This window comes from Piliocolobus tephrosceles, chromosome 20 (assembly GCF_002776525.5).
Source record: "Piliocolobus tephrosceles isolate RC106 chromosome 20, ASM277652v3, whole genome shotgun sequence".
Classification (NCBI taxonomy): Eukaryota; Metazoa; Chordata; class Mammalia; order Primates; family Cercopithecidae; genus Piliocolobus; species Piliocolobus tephrosceles.
Window position 1 is genome coordinate 3,534,095 of NC_045453.1, and position 9,962 is coordinate 3,544,056.

At 41.8% G+C, this 9,962-nt stretch overlaps 1 non-coding gene across 1 annotated transcript; it reads left to right on the plus strand.

The window, feature by feature from the left end:
* The first annotated feature begins 2,497 nt into the window (after nt 1-2,497).
* Nucleotides 2,498-2,559, plus strand: LOC111548257. The gene has a single exon (XR_002733337.1). It is a non-coding gene; the product is annotated as a U7 small nuclear RNA (small nuclear RNA).
* Nucleotides 2,560-9,962: the final 7,403 nt, after the last annotated feature.

A 9,962-nucleotide genomic window follows, 5' to 3' on the forward strand; every position in this document is an offset into this window, starting at 1 on the left:
AATACAAAAACAAAAAATCAAAAGTAACAAAAAAAACAAAAGTAACCCAAGTGTCCATCAACAGCTGAATGGAGAAGCAAAATATGGTGTATACATACACTGTCATATTATTCAGCCTTTAAAAAGAAATGCTAACACATACTACAACGTGGATGAACCATGAGAATGTTAAGTGGAATAAGCCAGTCACAAAAAGATAGATATTGTCCGATGTCACCTATATGAGGTACCTAGAATAGTCAAAGTTGTAGAGATAGAAAACAGAATGGTGGTTGCCAGGCACTGGGAGGAGAGAGGAATGGGGAGTTATTGATGAACGAGTATAGAGTTTCAATTGTACAAGATGAAATGAGTTCTGAAAATGGATGGTGGCGATGATTGTACAACATTATGACTGTACTTAATACCACTGAACTGTACACTTTAAAATGGTTAAGATGGCGTTGGCACATGTCTGTAGTCCCAACTACTCAGGAGGCTGAAGCAGGAGATCACTTGATCCCAGGAGGTTGAGGTCACCGTGAGCCATGATTGCGCCACTGCACTCCAGCCTGGGTGATACAGCAAGACCCTACCTCAAGATAAAAAAAAATCCAAAAAATAAAATAAAATGGTTTAGACGGTAAATTTTATGTTATGTGTATTTCACAATAACAAAAAAATAGAAAAAAATGAAAAAGGGAATGCAACTCTGACACACTCTAAATATAAATGAGCCTTGAAGACATTATGCTAAGTGCAGTAAGCCAGTCACAAAAGGTCAAATACTGTGTGATTCCATTTATACGAGATACCTAGAGTGGTCAAGGTCACAAAGACAGAATGTAGAATGGTGGTTGCCTGGGTGAGAGGGGGAGGAATGGGGAGTTATTGTTTAATAGGTATGGAGTTTCAGAATGGGAGGATGGAAATTTTTGGAGATGGATGGTGCGATGGCTGTACAACAATGTGAATGTATGTATATTTTAGCACAATTTTTTTTTTTTTTTGAGACAGGGTCTCACTCCCATTGCCCAGGCTTGAGTGAAGTAGTATAATCATGGCTCACTGCAGTCTCTACCTCCTGGGCTCAAATGATCCTCCCACCTCAGTCTCCTAAGTAGCTGGGACCACAGGCACACCACCAAGTCTTGATAATTTTTGTATTGTTTGTAGAAACAGGATCTCTCTATGTTGCTCAGGCTGATCTTGAACTCTCAGGCTCAAGCAATCCTCCCACCTCAGCCTCCCACAGTGCCAGGATTATGGGCCATGCAATGTAATGGTTTAAAGTGCCACGTTTACGTTGATGAATCCCAAGTGTACTCCTCCAGTCTCAACCTCTCCTGCTGAGCTCCAACTGCCTTGCTGACATTTGCACTTGGATATCTAATTGGCACCTCCAACTTGGCATGTGAGTAGCGTGATTCTGAGTTCACTCTCCCTCACATTCACGTCTTGTCACTCACCCACTCTTTCTGTCTCAGTAAATAGCACCACCATTCACCCAGCTCCTGCCAGAAACCTTGGAGTCATCTTTGATCCTTCCTTTGACAACTGCGCTCAAACAATCAAAAGATTCTATCAGTGGACCCTAAAAAATGCCTCTCAAGGCCAACTATGTCTCTCCATCTCCAGTGCCATCTTTCACATTGACCATCATCTTTTGTGCAAATTACTACAATAACCTCCTTACTATAACCCATGTATTTTGTCCTCCTCAAAGTCACAGCAGCCATTTTAAAGTTAATACCTAATAAAGTCACTCCACAGTTTAAAATCCTACAGTAAGTTTCTGCTGCTCTTAGAATAAAATCCAAACTCCTTACTGGGACCCACGAGATCTTGCATGACCCAGTTCCTGACAACATTGCTGATCTCACACTCTGCTTGATTCGTTTGTGCTTTAGCCACTGGCCCCCTTACTGTTTCTCAGATACACCAAACCCTTCTCTGTCTCAGGGACTTTGACCAGCCTATCCTTTCTGCATGGAAAGCCAGCTTCTTTTTATTCTTCACATTTTATCTTAAACATCATGTCCTCAGGAAGGCCTTGCATGAGCTCGTGATATCAAGCAGGAATCAGCAAACAATGGCCCATGTTCCAAATCTGGCCCACCACCTGATTTTGTAAATAAAGTTTTACTGGGACATAGTCATGCCCATTCATTTACATATCATCTATGGCTACTTTCCCACAACAGTGGTGGAACTGTGAGTTGTGACAGACAAGGGATGTCACACAGAGTCTAAAATATATACTATCCGATCCTTTACAGAAGAAGTTTGCTGACCCCTAATCTAAAGCAATTATTTCCTCTTCTTGAGTTGAACTCCATTGTATCACCACCCTTATTTCTTACACAGTGCCTACCACAATCTGTAATTATTTTGGTGGTTGTGTGTCATCACAAAAAAAAAAGAAGAAAAAAAAGACAAAATAAGCATTTAGAAAACAAAAATCTACCAGGAAAGAAGTTTTTTCCTTTAGAATGATAAATCACCCAATGAAAAATACAAGTTTTATAGCTCTTTTAGAATTTGTCTAGCAGATTTTCCAGTTTTTATCAGAAAACCCCCATGGGAAAAAAATACAACAGATACTTCAAGGGAAAAAAATTACCAAGGAGTTAGTCTGTCCAAGGTAGGAAAAAACAGCAATTTTCTCATGTGATCATTATAAAGGCAATCACATATTTTCAGATATAGTATATCACACAAGTAAGAAGTAAAGTTGTTTTTGTTATGGAGTCTAACAGGAAAGGCTCCAATCTTCATTTATTTGCAGATTTGGAGTTCGACAGGTAGTGTTGTTTTTTCTCAGAGTACAAAGTGCTTTTATCATTTAATTATAGTCATGCATCCCATAAGGACATTTTGGTCAATGACCATCCATACATATGACACTGGTCCCATAATATTATAATGAAGCTGAAAAATTCCTATCACCAAGTGACATTGTAGCTGTTCTAACATCATAGTGCAATGTATTATTCACATGTTTCGGGTGAGCCTGCTGTAGACAAAACTACTACACTGCATTGGTATAAAAGTCTAGCACATACAATTATGTACATAGACAGGCATGGTGGCTCACACCTGTAATCCTAGCACTTTGGGAGGCCGAGGCAGGTGGATCTCCAGAGGTCAGGAGTTCAAGACCAGCCTGGCCAACATGGCAAAAACCCATCTCTACTAAAAATACAAAAATTAGCTAGGCATGGTGACTCACGCCTGTAATCCCAGCTACTCAGGAAGCTGAGGCAGGAGAATCACTTGAACGCAGGAGGCAGAGGTTGCAGTGGGCCGAGATAGTGTCACTGCACTCCAGCCTGGGTGACAGAGCGAGACTCCATCTCAAAAAACAAACAAACAACAACAACAACAAAAAACAGTTATGGGCCAGGCACGGTGGCTCACGCCTGTAACCCCAGCACTTTGGGAGACCAAGGCGGGCGGATCACCTGAGGTCAGGAGTTCAAGACCAGCCTGACCAACATGGAGAAACCCCATCTCGATTAAAAATACAAAATTAGCCTGGCATGGTGGTGCATGCCTGTAATCCCAGCTACTCAGGAGGCTGAGGCAAGAGAATCGCTTGAACCCGGGAAACAGAAGTTGCAGTGAGCCAAGATTGTGCCATTGCATTCTAGCCTGGGCAACCAGAGCGAAACTCCATCTCAAAAAAATAATAAAATAAAAAATATGGTACATAATACTTGATAATGATAATAAACAACTTATTGATTTACATATTTACTATACTTTTTGTTATTTTAGAGTGTGCTCCTTCTACTTATTAACAAAAATAAGTTAACTGTAAAACAGCCTCAGATAGGTTTTTCAGGAGGTATTCAGAAGAAGGTATTGTTATCATAGGATATGATAGCCCCACATGTGTTATTGCCCTGAAAACCTTCCAGTGGAACAAGACATGGAGCTGGAAGACAGTGATGTTGATGATCCTGACCTTGTGTAGGCTGAAGCTAATGTGTGTGTTTGTGTCTTAGTTTTTAACAACAACAACAACAAATTTAAGTAAAAAAAAAAAATTAAAAGTAGGAAAAGGCTTATAGAATAAGGATATAAAGACAGAAAATATTTTTACACAGCTGTACAATGTGTTCCTATTGTAAGCTAAGTGTTATTATGAAATAATACCAAAAGTGTTTTTAAAATTTTTTTAAGTTTATAAAACAAAACAGTTACAGTAAGCTAAAGTTAACTATTGAAGAAAGAAACAAATTTTTAAAATAAATTTAGTATAGCCTAAGTGTACGGTGTTTGTCAAGTCTACAGTAGTGTACAGTAATGTCCTAGACTTTCACATCCACTCACCACTTTCTAACTCACCAAGAGTGACTGCCAGTCCTGCAAGATCCACTCACAGTAAAGATACAAGTGTGTCTTTTTTAAAAATAATCTTTTCTACATATTTTTTCTGTATCTTTTCTATATTTAGCTATGCTTAGATACAAAAATACTTACCATTGTGTTACGATTGCCTACAACATTCAGTACAGTAGCATGAGGTACAAATTTGTAGACCGGAAGAAATAGGTTATAGCACAGAGTCTAGACGCATGGTAGGTTGTACCATCTAGAATTGTGCAAGTACATTCTATGATGTTTGCACACGAATGAGATCACCTAATGACACATTTCTCAGAATGTATTCCTGTTGTTAATTAACATATGACTGTATAAAACAAAAATAGCAAAGACTCAGTTTGGCTTCCAAAAACTGTTCCCCAGCTCTCCACCCTAGTTAGAACATAAGGGAACATTGTCCTTGAGGGAGAAATTGTGTCTGTATGGTTTACCTCTGTATTATTAGTGTCTAGTACTGGTCTGACTCACATCAGGAAAAACTGTAAAATACTTTGAAGCTGAAAAAAAAAAAAAAGTCCACAAAGATTACCGGAAGTCCTCCAGAATTGTATGAATTGTCTTTACATCATTTCAGGTTAGCTGATTCTGTGGTGGCCGATGGATTTCGCATTTTTGAGCTAGTGTACACTTCCATACGTTGTAACAAGATTGATGATAATAAAAACAATTCTTGTCACAGAGATACAGACACATTTCTTCTGCTCAAGATGCACTTGAGGCCAGATGTGGTGGCTCACGCCTGTAATCCCAGCACTTTGGGAGGCTGTGGTGGGATCACTTGAACCCAACAGTTTGAGACCAGCCTGGGCAACATACAGAAACCCTTCTCTACAAAAAATTATTTAAAAATTAGCTAGTGTGGTGTCACATATCACTCATCTACAGTCCCAGCTACTCAGGAGGCCAAGGTGGGAGGATCGCTTGAACCCAGGAGGTTGAGGCTGCAGAGAGTCATGATCACACCACTGCAATCTTCTAGCCCTTTGGCAACAGAGAGAGACTCTGTCTCAAAATAATAACAATAATTATTATAATTATAATAATAAGATGCAATTCATTCCCCCAGTCCTCTTGGAAGAAAACAGTTTTGCATCTTGAGCAAATTAATGTAAGCACTCCTCATTACCTATATATGCCTCTTCTCTTTGGATTCTCCTTTGAAGTAGTTTTTGACACCTTATTAGTTACCACATAGATTAATGTGTTAAATAAATCTTTGACACATGTTCATTTTATATTTGAACAAGAACATGATTTTATTCCTTTCTAAAAATTATCTCTAGGCTGGACACAGTGGCTGATGCCTATAATCCCAGCACTTTGGGAGGCTGAGATGGGTGGATCACGAGGTCAGGAGTTCAAGACCATCCTGGCCAAGATGCTGAAACTCTGTCTCTACTAAAAAAAAAACAAAAATTAGCCAGACGTGGTGGCACATACCTGTAATCCCAGCTACTCGGGAGGTTGAGGCAGGAGAATCGCTTGAACCTGGGTTGCAGAGGTTGCAGTGAGCCGAGATCGTGCCATTGCACTCCAGCCTGGGTGACAGAGCAAGACTCCCTCTCAAAAAAAAAAAAGCAAATCTCTAATACATATAATTTGTTTTATTACATATTTGTTTAATAAATGCTGGAATACATAATGAGTATGCTCTCACAGCATTCTGCACTTCTGCATAGCGCTAATCATTGGTCACATTTAACAGTTATATAGCTATTTGTGCATTTCTTTGTATAATATCTGTCTCTCTTAAGCATAAGTTCCATGAGGGCAAGGATCTTATCTGGTTTGCTCACCAGTGTGTTTCTCAGTAACTTTCACAATACCTCCTGGCACATAGTAGGTGAGTATACATATACACACAAACATATACATATATACACACATATATGTACATATGCATACACACACATATACATACACACATATACACACTTCTTCTCTGACCTTTCACCCACTCCAGTCCCCTTGCAAGTCACCTTCCTGCATCTCTCTCTACTGTTGCTGGCCGCCTCCCAGACACCTGGCCTCATCTTTTAGCCCTCTCCACTTTAGTCGTCACATATGTGTATGTACATATACATACAGGTATATGTATATGTGTATATCTGTACATACAGAGACATATATTCAGATATACATATATGTATGTCTATGTGTGTGTTTATGTTATACGTGTGTATATATGCACATACAGAGGAAGAAGAGAGAAATCAAGGAAGGAGGAAGGAAGGGAGAAAGGGAAAGAGAGAGGAAGAAACCAGTGGCAGTTCTCTAGACAGGAATGGGCTGGTGGCACTCCAAAGCACCCTCCCACCTGCCACCTAACTTCAGGTACCATCTATCCTCACCAGTGAGAAAATAGAGGCCAAGATGCTTTGTGAGCTCTTGAGCATTGTGTTGAAGGAAGAGCTGTGATTACTAAATTATCCCTTCCTTCCCCCAGCTCTGCTCGCCCTGCAACACTGCATCCTCCTTTCCAGACTCTTCTCTGACCTTTCACCCACTCCAGCCCCCTTGCAAATCATTTTCCTGCATCTTTCTCTACTGTTGCTGGCCGCCTCCCAGACGCCTGGCCTCTCCACTTTGGTAGTCACCAGGCAAAAGGCCTCTAACCTACTTGCTCTGGTTCCATCAAATCATTAGACCTCTATCCGGGACTGAAAGTCTTCTTCCTTAAGTCTGAGCTAGAAGCTTTCAGGGACACCAGGGTGGTTAATGTAGCCCCCTGCCCTCAGGGAGCCTGCTGTCTAATGGGAGAGATGATATGTGACCCTAGGAGTCTTCACATGATAGAGAATGTTGGTGTCCATACATCTTCTTCTCATCTACGCCAGAGACCCCTACTTGCCCCTCATATCCATTTTCCACTTCTCCTATGGAAATAAAACCTCTCACTTTTACCTGAACACATAGCCTCTCGGAATAAAGACTACATTTCCCAGCCTCCCTTGCAGCTGGTTATAGCCACACAACTAAATTCTGACCAGTGGTAGGTGAACAGAAGTGGAGAGAGCAATCTGCAAGTCATAGTTGCCCCATGCCTTTCCCACTGCCTACTGCCTGTGGTGTAGATATGTAGGTGATATCTGAGACCATGGGGACTGGGGCAACACCCTGGTGGTGGCAGAGCTACAAGATAGAAACCTGGAACCCAAACAAGCTAGTCTTGGATTATTATTATTATTATTATTATTATTATTATTATTATTATTTTGAGATAGGATCTCCCTCTGTCATCCAGGCTAGAGTGCAGCAGCACAATCATAGCTCACTGCAACCTCAAACTCCTGAGCTCAAGCAGTCCTCTCACCTCAGCCTCCTGTGTAGCTGGGACCACAGGCCTGAGCTACCATGCCCAGCCTACTCCCAGACCTGGGAGAAAAAAAAAGTATATCTTTATGCTATTAATACTTTGGATTTGGCCAGGCACAGTGGCTCACATCTGTAATCCCACCACTGTGGGAGGCCGAGGCAAGCAGATCACTTGAGATCAGAAGTTTGAGACCAGCCTGGCCAACATGGCGAAACCCCATCTCTACTAAAAATACAAAAATACAAAAAAAAAAAAAAAATAGCCGGTGTGGTGGCAGGCAGCTGTAATCCCAGCTACTTGGGAGGCTGAGGCAGGAGAATCGCTTGAACCTGGGAGGCAGAGGTTGCAGTGAGCAGAGATTGTGCCACTGCACTCCACCCCTGGGAGAGTCTAGCTCAAAGCAAGACTCTATCTCAAAAAAAAAAAAAAAAAAACCAACTTTATACTTGTGTCAGAAACCTGTATACCCTATATTCTAATTGATCTTCCATTTTCTTTGCAAGATAATGCAACAAGAAATAGAAGATATTTCTTGGTGGGTTGATGTTTGGCTTGTAAATGATAGCTATGAAAATTCAACAAGTTTTTTCTTTCCTACTATGTCCAGTATTTCAGAGTCTGAGGATACAGAGAAAATCTCTAGTAAAATGATGCATATATCTTAGTAAATGCACATGTATGTCTGAGTCACCTATGATTCTCCTCTTCCTACTCCCCTCCTCCTTTCTGGTCCCCATGCCCAGTGACTAATGTAACCATATACCACACCCAAACAATGATGAGAGAGGCAGCAGAGAGGAGTGGAAAGGACATGGAATTTGTAGTCACACAGACACATTTAAATCCTAGCTTAACTTCTCAGGAATTTACTTTCCTCATTCACAAAATGGGGACAAGAGGAATAACTGCTCCTTGGGGCTGCTGAGGGTGAGGTATAAAATGGTATGATGCATGAAAAATTTATAGCACACTGTTCAGCATGTAGTCTGTGCTCAATAAAACATGGCTGCTAGAATAGTAACATTATTATTTTTTTTATTTTTATTTTATTTATTTATATATTTTTTGAGACGGAGTCTCGCTCTGTCGCCCAGGCTGGAGCGCAATGGCACGATTTCAGCTCACTGCAACCTCTACCTCCTGGATTCAAGCGATTCTCCTGCCTCAGCCTCCCAAGTAGCTAGGACTACAGGCATGTGCAACCATGCCTGGCTAATTTGCAAAGTTTTAGTAGAGATGGGTTTCACCATGTTGGCCAGGCTGGTCTCAAACTCCTGACCTCAAATGATCCACCCACCTCGGCCTCCCAAAGTGCTGGGATTACAGGCGTGAGCCACTGCGCCCAGCAGTAACAATATTATTATTAATTACCCGAGTAAAGGCCACAAGAAAATACTAAGTGGGGTTTATTTTATTTTATTTTTTCCTTTTGAAGCAGGGGCTCGCTCTGTCACCCAGGCTGGAGTGCAGAGGCACAATCTTAGTTCACTGCAGCCAGCCTCAAACTCCTGGGCTCAGGGGATCCTTCTGCCTCAGCTGGGGCTACAGGCACATGCCACCACACCCGGTTACTTTTTTTTGGTAGAGATGGAGTTTCCCAGGCTGGTCTCCAAGTCGTGGCCTCAAGTGATCCTCCCACCTTGACCTCCCAAAGCACTGGGATTACAGGTGTGAGCCCCACTGTGCCTGCCCTGTTTTTCTCCTCACCTCACTGTGCTCTGTCTCTCCTCCTCCTTCTTTCCTGCCCTTTGTCAAATCTTCCTGGGGCTTCTGCTGTTACCTCTCCCTGAATGAGAAGCTGAGGTCTAGGAAAATCCCCTTCTCCACCCCGTCTACAACCAGATCCTAAAACAACAGCCTTCTCCTGGTGCTTCGAGGCAGGTTTTCTTTGCTTACTTGTCTTCCCTTGAGTAACTTACTGTTTCCCACAAGAAGTGGAAACAGAACTAGTCTAGTAGGCTGGAGACTTGGTTACAAGTCTCTGTCCTGTTAATTAACTCTTACTATGATTGCGCACAGTCACTTCCTCTCTTAGGACTCATTTCCCCCCATAAAAATACCAGGGGACCTTTGGGCTGGGCGCAGTGGCTCACTCATGCCTGTAATCCCAGCACTTTGGGAGGCCAAGTGGGGCAGATCACTTGAGGTCAGGAGCAGATCACTTGAGGTCAAGAGTTCAAGACCAACCTGGCCAACATGGTAAAACCCCATCTGTACTAAAAATACAAAAAAATTAGCCAGGCATGGTGGCACGCACCTGTAGTCCTAGCTACTC